Source organism: Mandrillus leucophaeus, unplaced genomic scaffold (assembly GCF_000951045.1).
Source record: "Mandrillus leucophaeus isolate KB7577 unplaced genomic scaffold, Mleu.le_1.0 Scaffold629, whole genome shotgun sequence".
NCBI classification, from domain to species: domain Eukaryota; kingdom Metazoa; phylum Chordata; class Mammalia; order Primates; family Cercopithecidae; genus Mandrillus; species Mandrillus leucophaeus.
The window spans coordinates 331,586-341,362 of record NW_012106797.1 but is presented as its reverse complement, the minus strand read 5'-3'; the positions used below and the strand labels follow the sequence as shown (position 1 = coordinate 341,362).

General features: G+C 38.7%; 1 pseudogene; it reads right to left on the bottom strand.

Annotated features, from left to right (window-relative positions):
* Positions 1-3,730: 3,730 nt before the first annotated feature.
* Positions 3,731-9,025, bottom strand: LOC105554141 (annotated as a pseudogene).
* Positions 9,026-9,777: the final 752 nt, after the last annotated feature.

The following is a 9,777-nucleotide window of genomic DNA, read 5'->3' as shown; positions in this document are numbered from 1 at the left end:
TTCTCATGTTTATTTTCCTTCATGCTTCATTCTTAGGATGCTCTATCTATCCTAAACCTTATACTTTCTTAAACCACTGGCCTTTAAGGACAGGTCTGCTAAGATAGTGTTTCCAATCCTTCCATTTCAGGACACATAGAGAAAGTGATGTTATTTGTACTGGACATTGGGGCAAATGGGAGAGGCTACTTGAGGCCAAAGGTGAGCAGCCCACATGTTCCCTGATGCTCCAGGTCCTGCCTGGGCTCAAAGGATTAAGAAGTCAACATCTTGTTCTCTGCACACCAGTATTTTATACAAAACATAGTGAGAAGCTTGTTGATCTAAGGACATTGATCAGATTATATGACCATAGGGTCAATATCTATTATCATATTGTCCACCCTGGCTATGACGGCCACACAGGCCAGCAGCCATACTGCCAGTCATTACCCTTGGCCTCTCCCCATTCCAACTAGCCAGCTGATAACACAGACTCAGTTCAGATTCTACCCTTGGAGAGAGAACTATATCTATCTCCTTTGTTTGGAGGCTTTTTTAAAAGTGTCTATTGACAGGTGAAGAATATATGCCCATGAAACAGACACCTTTTCTCGGAAATCTCCTGGCTTCCCATTCTCCTGGACTGTGCCTAATGGAATGAGAGCTGTCAGGACCAAAGTTGCACCTCAGAAGTTGTTTGTCTGACAAGTCACTGCTGACTGTGGCAGAAAAGCCTTTCAAACATTTCCTCCCACTACATGTGGGTTGCAATAGCTAAGCATGTTGTTAAAATAAATCTGACAATTTTGAAGAACAAGGACTGCCTTCAAAAGGGATATGGTTAATTCCACTTACCATGCTTAATCTATATTTACCAAAGAGAGCTAGAAATCCTGAGACTAGCTGTGAAGATCCAACCAGCTTGTTGCTTTCATGACCTTGGCTTTTACTGTTGAATTACAAAAGGTGGATAGCTGGGGATAGCAGACTTAGCTATGGTACTGCAAGTGACAGAAACAGGAAGATGTCCAAAGAAATAGAGAAGAACTTAAACAAGAAGCTAAACTGAGGGGCCCTTTGTGGAAAAGAAACTTCAGGGCAGGACTCACTGGGTGGGCAAGGAACCCATTTGTGAGAAATTAGGGGGTGGAAGGGAAGTAATAACCCACATAAATTATTAAAGTCATCATGTGAGCAAGAACAAGGCTGCAAGAAAAGGTGCGAGGCAACACATACCTACGCTATGCATTGGTGATAGGCAAAGGGAGCATTTCAGACAGGCTGCTGAGATGAGGTGCCTGAACAGCCCTGTGATGGAAAATGGGCAGAGAAAGTGAAGGGATTAGCCAAACTAACCATGGGGCAACAGTCCTGGAAAGATAGACAGATGAAGAAAATTATGTGTACTAGAACTCATCTCGTGCAGCTTACTGAATGTGGTTACAAGGAATAATTTGATAACTTCTTGTGAAGGAGGAAGTGGGAGGTGAAATCCCCTTAAAAGCATGCTTGAATAACACCAGATGTTTGTTAAACTGCCTTTTAAAATAGTTGGGTCCAGATGACTGCAGGGATTTTGATCTGCTGAGTGAGTCTACAAATTTGGACCAGAGCAGAATTGCTTGGGATGACAGAGAAGCAGCAGAGCTCTGCTGTAGAGACCCCGGCTTTCTGCCCTTTTGTCACACATCACTGAGCCTCCCTTCTTCATGAGTATGACCAACAACTTATAGGTGGGAGGATCATCTGAAGTCAGGACTTCAAGACCAGAATGGCCAACATGGTGAAACACCATCTCTACTAAAAATACAAAAATTAGCTGGGCGTGGTGGCATGTGCCTGTAACCCCAGCTACTCAGGAGGCTGAGACAGGAGAATCGCTTGAACCTGGAAGGCAGAGGTTGCAGTGAGCCAAGATCGCACCACTGCACTTTAGCCTGGGTGACAGAGCAAGACTCCATCTCAAAAAAAAAGAATGCATAGGTACCACTTTCTTTTCCAAACAAATAGATAACAAAAGTTTAATTGTTAAAAGGATGGTTGAGACACATATTTACCATGTGACCAGAGGACTGATTCTTACTTTCCTTGGGTCTACGGACTCACTGTTGTGAATTTGATTAAGCTACAAACCTACTCATCAGAAAACTGGCCCCAAAAGCAAAAGTTTACATATAATTTCTGGAGATTCACAAATACTCCAAAATCTATTTAAGGATCCTAAACTAAAAGCTCTAACTATAGAAAGATTTGACATGCCTAGTGGCTAGGTAGCTATGACAATTCATGCTGGATATCTGGATACAATCCTAGAACTCTATCTTGATCAGTTCTAAGAGGGCCATATAAAGGAATTCCTCTAATATGTGGTGAACATGTCCATTAGCACTCTTGGAGTATCTTCTCATATACCATGAGGAAATTCAGTCTTCTTGGGCTTAATTTCTATGTAAGCATGAGAATGGAAAATAAGTTAAATACTAAATTACTAGTTTTATCTTAGCATCAATACATTCATATTCTATTTAGAAAAGCAATTTTGAGAGTTTATAACAAAGAAAGCCTTCGTTAACAGGTATCAGGGGAACCCGCCCCCAATATTTCATTGTAGGTTCTATTTTCCATAAGTGTCAGCTGGCTGAGAAATAAAGAGAAAGAGTACAAAGAGGAATTTTGCAGCTGGGCCTCTGGGGGTGACATCACATATCAGTAGGACCGTGATGCCCACCTGAGCCACAAAACCAGCAAGTTTTTATGAAGGATTTTAAAAGAGTAGGGGGTGTACGAACAGGGAGTAGGTCACAAAGATCATATGCTTCAAAGGGCAAAAGGCATAACGAAGATCACATGCTTCTGAGGAAACAGGACAAGGGCAAAATCAGAAGTACTGATAAGGGTCTATGTTCAGCTGTGCACGTATTGTCTTGATAAACATCTTAAATAACAGAAAACAAGGTTCGAGAGCAGAGAACCAGTGTGATCACAAATTTACCAGGGTGGAGTTTTTTCCCCACCCTAATAAGCCTGAGGGTACTGCAGGAGACAAGGGCACATTTCAGTCCTTATCTCAACCACATAAGACAGACACTCCCAGAGCAGCCGTTTATAGACCTCCCCCCAGGAATGCATTCCTTCTCCAGGGTATTAATTATTACTATTCCTTGCTAGGAAAAGAATTTAGCAATATCTTCCCTACTTGCAAATCCGTTTATAGGCTCTCTGCAAGAAGAAAAATATGGCTCTATTTTGCCTGACCCCGCAGGCAGTCAGACCTTATGGTTGTCTTCCCTTGTTCCCTGAAAATCGCTATTATTCTGTTCTTTTTCAAGGTGCACTGACTTCATATTGTTCAAACACACATGTTTTACAATCAATTTGTATAGTTAACACAATTATCACAATGGTCCTGAGGTGACATACATCCTCAGCTTATGAAGATGACAGGATTAAGAGATTAAAATAAGACAGGCATAAGAAATTATAAAAGTATTATTTGGGAACTGATAAATGTCCATGAAATCTTGACAATTTATACTCCTCTGCCGTGGCTTCAGCCGGTCCCTCAGTTCAGGGTCCCTGACTTCCCGCAACAAAGAGGCTGTTAAGGAAAGTTTCAGTGCTTTCTTTTTTAAAAAAATTGCTTTATTGACTTCAGTAGCAAATTTATAAAAGGTTAACATGGCTTCATCTAGTTGAAATTATGATTCACATCAACATGATAACAATGTGTGTACAGTTCATGTTGCACTCATACTATATGCCTTCTTATTTGTGGTCCAGAAGAATGGCTGTTGCTCTTTCCTTCTTCATCCAGAGTCTTTTTGGTAGCTTTTAATTCTTTCTTCTACTTCTTTACCTTCTGTTTCTCCACCTCGGTTTGGTATTTTCAAACTTTAGTTATTTGGTTGCCTTTTGCCTCCATCTTTTCCACTAATGCCTCCAATTCACATACTAAATTGTCTTTCAGTTCAACAGTTGGCAACTCCTGGGTAAGTTTTACAAGCTGCTGATTACAGCTCCTGTGTCCAAATTCATCTGTAAGCTCTGTAAGACTTCTGACAACTCCTCATTAATGCTGTCAGAGGAGGGAGGTATTACTGACAACTTCTTACTTTTAACACTCATGAAGATACTTGCTTTGCCAAGGGAACACTAATGACCGATCATTGCACAAAGCTTTACTGTGTTTCTTCATTAGATGCAATGCAAGACAAGCTGAACACTGGCTGCCACAGCATAGCTAAGACTTGTGGACTTCCCAGCTACAAACGGCACATCACCCAAGCATAATCTATAACGTACTGGTGCACCAAAATAGTTCCTAGAACTTAGGTTTTCTTGTGGTTTTGACTTTTTTAAAAATTCTTCTTGCACTGGGAAAATGTGGACTTGCCTTATCTTCAATGATAAGTCTATTTGTTTCTAGACCAGTCTGTAACTTAGCTGCCTTAGTTTGTACATGTTTCGTTTCCTGTTCTTCTTCAGAGAGTTTTGCTTCCAACTCTTACATTTTTCTTTCTGCAAGGGCCTGCACTGTGGAAAGTTTGTTATACTCCCATTCAAAATGATCCAATTTTTCAAGTTGGCTGCAAACATGTCTTTGATTGTGTTGCCATTCTCTTTCTAGAGAAACCTGTTACTCTAAGACAGATGTCTTCTCCATTTCTGCATGCTTTATCATATTTCACATGTATTCCAATTGTTTTTCTAAAAGATTACATTTATTTTCTGCAGTTATCAACTGAGATATCAATTCTTGATTGTGCTTTGATTCTTCATTCTTTGAATTCTCCCTTTCCTGTATATCTTCATCCAGTACTTTCTTGGATTCAACTGTTTCTCTAGACAAGGTTTTTACATTTTCTTCTTCTGGAATCCTTTCAAGTTCCAAGCATCAAATCTTACTTCGAAGATTCTTAAGAGCAGAAAATATATCTCTGCTGTTGCTTTCTAGATAGGCAAGTATAGTCTTATTTGGGGAGTGTCATAGATGACTATTAAGGAAAGGCTTATCAGATGGATATACTACATATGGAGATGAAGAATGCTGAGCTGTACTTCCTTGAGGCCTTGATGATTCAGCTAAGATGTTTGAGAACTAAGAACCAGAAGCAGCAGAGACCAACGCCACCCACGGAGCCTCCACAGGTCTGAGACAGTCTGAGTTCTCATACTCTCCTTCACAACTCAGGAGCTGCCCACCAGGGGTGATCCTAAGCTGAACCCCTGATGAAAAAGGGGAAAGGTGCTAGTGCTGGGCTTAGAAAACCCTGCCACACACTGGTGCCACTTTCTTAGTCTGTTGGGGACAACCATGTAACTCAATCTGGCCTTAATCATAAATTTTGTGACCATGTGAAAGCCAACCATTTTTTGAAGGACAATTTGGTAATAAATAACAGACATTTTTAAACCCAAAGCCTTTGATATAGAAATTTAATTCCTAGGAATCTGATGTCCAGAAACACTCATAAATGTGTACAAAGATATTTTTATGGATTTCAGTTTAGCATTGTTTATAATAAGAATAAAAATATCCTAAATGTCTATCTATAGGGGATTAATTTAATTATACTAGATCTATATTTTGCATTTCTTAAGAAGAACAGGTATATATATATATATGTACTGATGTGGAAAGGGGTTCATAACATATTGTTCAAAGAAAAAGAAAAAAGTAAGTATTTTATCATCTTGTTTTTGTTATAAGTTAATTTTTTAACTGTAAATGGATATACTTGTACATATATGTAGGGGTGTATGTGTATATATACACATTTATATATATATATTCACAGATGTAAATTTGCATATGCATAGAAAAAGTGTGAAGAAAAAAACTCACACCAAATAATAAGCAATGGTTTCCTCTGGTAAACTGGATGGTATTTTTGTTATGTTACTTCTGTATTATAATTTTTAAATAATTTGAACTACTTTTGTAATTTTAAAAATCAACAAAAATACTTCTTAAGGGAGTTGAAACTTGTTGCATGTATTTTGTTATCCAATCAGGATTGCATTACAATTAAACTAATTATATTGCTTTAAAGTGTAAGAAAACTGTGTTTGGTATTCTTCAGTCTCTCCCACTCTACAACAAATATAGGGAAATGGGAACATCACATCACTATTATACCACTAACTGTTCAAGGGGATCTAAATGTCATATCAGGCAGGGCGGTAGTCAAGTTTATACAAGTTGCTATTTTAATTACACGATTTTAAGAAAAAAGAATATAAAATTATCAATATAAAATCAGGTATAAGGCTAAATATTTAGAAAAAGAAATCACAAAAAAATAAGTTCAAGAAAGCTAACAAGCCAGGCATAATAGCTCATGCCTCTAACCCCAGCTACTTGGGAGGCTGAGCCCAGGTACTGAGGCTGCAATGAGTTATGATGGCACTGCTGCACTCCAGCCTGGGAAACAGTGTGAGACCCTGTCTCAGAAAAAAAAAAAACAGAAAAAAAGAATGCATCATTCTCAGGTGAGAAGTCACTTGGCAAAAAAGAAAAAAAAAACACAAGAAAGCCAACAAACACAACAATGACATAATCCAGAAAAATATCAACTTTTATTGAAGTTGTTATTTTCAGAATACATTTCTATAATACTATTTTCTTACACTTTTTGGCTAGATGCTCTTTAACAAGAATTTTGTAATGCCATTTTCTACAGAGGAAACATTATTTAGTGTTTAGCACAATTTATGGAAATATGTTTTTTATTATTGTCTGTCTCAAAAGGCTTTTTTGTGCTTCAAAATTCATTATTGCTAATGATATGTAAAATGTTTAGGATCATTGTCCTATAATGAGGGGAAATTCTATTAAATGTCTTTCATATATCAACTGTAAAATTTCAGGGCACTTCGAGTTTCTTGTAGAGTGAGTTATTTTAAATGATCATTCATTAACTGATTTGTCATCAATGTCCTCATTGTAGTAGCACTTTGTGAGTTTTAGATTATTTTTTGTTTGTATGTCGTGTCAAATCAGCAAGAAATTTATTTTCCAGTTATGTTTGAATAATTAATTCCTCTTAATTAATTTAATCATCAAACAAGCTAAGAGTTGATCATTACTTCTGATGAAATTTACCTCTTTCTGTTAATGACATAACTGGGTTTTAGGTAAAATAAATGTTTGGGGGTATGATCTGTATGATGTTTCATATGGAACCACCAAACTTTGTCAGGACAAGGTTCATCAGATACACTAAGATCTTTCATAGCATATTGGTATGCATAAGATATGCAAGTTTACACATATATAGACTCCTTATTTGTAATACTGCTTAAGATTTATGTCTTTTACAGGCAATAACAAATGCTGGCAAAGATGTGGAGAAAAGAGAATGTTTGTACACTGTTAGTGGGAATGTAAATTAGTAAAAACATTATGGAAAAAAGTTCCTCAAAAAACTAAAAATAGAGCTACCATATTTTTGGATCCAGCAATCCAAGTCCTAGTATATACCCAAAAGAAAGGAAATCAGTATATTGAAGAGATATCCGCACCCCCATGTTTATTATAGCATCGTTCATGATAGCCCAGATTTGGAAGCCACCTAGTGTCTATCAACAGATGAATGGATAAAGAAAATGTGGTATTAATACATATCCACAATGGAGCACTATTTGGCCATAAAAAAGAATGAAATCCTGTCTTTTGCAACAAGATAGATGGAAGTGAAATAAGCCAGGCACAGAAAGACAAACATTGCATGTTCTCACTTATCTATGGGAGCAAAAAGTTAAAATAATTGAATTCATGGAGATAAGAGAGTGGAAGGATGGTTACCAGAGACTGGGGAGGGAAGTTCAGGGGCAGGGGCTGAAGGAGAAAATCGCCATTCTCTTATGTCAGGAATTTATTCTTTAGGCAGCATATATAGTTATACTGTATCTTATACTTTTCAAAGAAAATTGTATCAAATCAAATTTATGCAAATTCTTGTGTTTATAGGACATATATATTTTAATTTTTGAGTTTCAATTTTTGTGGGTACATATTAAGTGTATATATTTATGGGTTGCATGAGATATTTTGATACAGACACACAGTTCATAATAATCACATCAGGGTAAATAGGGTATCCATTATCTCAAGCATTTATCTTTTGTGTTTCAAACAATCCAATTATACTCCTAAAAATGCTCACTTCCAACCCTACCAACAGAAAGGACTTTTGACAGAGGAGAAGTTGTAGTGTTAAGAGTCAGGGGTTTTATGGGGTAAAAATAACTTCTTTTTGAAAATTTTGTGATAACATAAGATCATGTGAACCCACTGCCAGTGTCCCTCTAAGAAGCTCATGCCATGAAGGACCCTGAAGTTCAAGCTTCTTTAACTTCATGGAAAATCTGCCTCTGAACATAAGACCCTGCTTAGGAGGACACTCAGGGAAAAAGATCATCAGAACTGTCTAACAATTCCCCAGTGGAACAAAACCCTAATGTGGCCTATGAGGTACTGCCTCCTTCACCTACACCTGTCTCTATAGCATCTCAGACTGAGAGGTGAAGCCAGCTGGACTTGCTGGGTTAAGTGGGGACTTGGGGAACTTCTCTGTCTTACAAGAGTATTGTAAAATGCACCAATCAGCACTCTGTAGCTAGCAAGGGGATTGTAAAATGCACCAATCAGTGCTCTGTAAAATGCACCAATCAGTGCTCTGTAAAACGCACCAATCAGCAGGATCCTAAAAGTAGACAATCGCAGGGAGGATTGAAAAAAGGCACTCTGATAGGACAAAAATGGAACACGGGAAGGGACAAATAAGGGAATAAAAGTTGGCCACTCCCATTCAGCACTGGCAACTCACTCAGGTCCCCTTCCACACCGTAGAAACTTTGTTCTTTCGCTCTTCACAATAAACTTTGCTACCACTCACTCTTTGGGTTCATGCCATCTTTAAGAGTTGTAACACTCACTGCAAAGTTCTGTGGTTCCATTCTTGAAGTCAGCGAGACCACAAACCCACCAGGAGGAACCAACTCCAGACACATCTTGGGGGTTCGTCCAGAATGTCACCATGCGGTGAGTACCGTTGGACCACTTTCACTTGCTATTCTGTCCAATTTTTCCTTAGAATTCGGGAGCTAAATACCAGGCACCTGTTGGCCAGTTAAAAGTGACTAGTGCAGCTGCCAGACTAAAGACACGGTTTCAGGCTTTCTGGGAAAGAGCTCTCTAACAACCGCTGACTCTTCAGAGTTGGGAGTGTTGGTTTGCCTGGAAACAGCTTCCACTTTCCCTGTACTTCTGGGCTGAGCTGAGGGTCGACAGAGAGGAAAACCATACAGCTCCAGGGTCCTAACAACAAGTTGGTTGACCCTGCAGCCATGAGCAGAACTCTCGAAGTTATGTCACCCAAGCAAGACTAGCCCATCTATCCTATCTATCCTGACCCTTGCCTCCTGGGTCCTAATGCCTGTCAAATAAACTTCCTCCCACCTCTCTTCTCCGAGGCTAGTCCTGTTTCTAAAAACCACACCCTGTCCCTGGTGCTCTTCTAGTTTATCCTATAAGAATGATTTCTAGTATAAATTTCAGGACTCTGTTCCCTTCTTTAGGCACCTGGGCTCACCAACCAGAAAGACATAATTATTGCCCAAAGCCCCGTCGGGACAGGGGACTATCTTATCTGGAATTTTAGGATTCCTCCTCAGACAAGCAGGCCTAACAAAGGCTATTCCTGAAGTTAGGATATGGGGAGCCTCAGAAATTACAGACTTCAAAATTGGGAGGGATATCTTTCCCATTTATATGATGAGAAGTGAGGACAA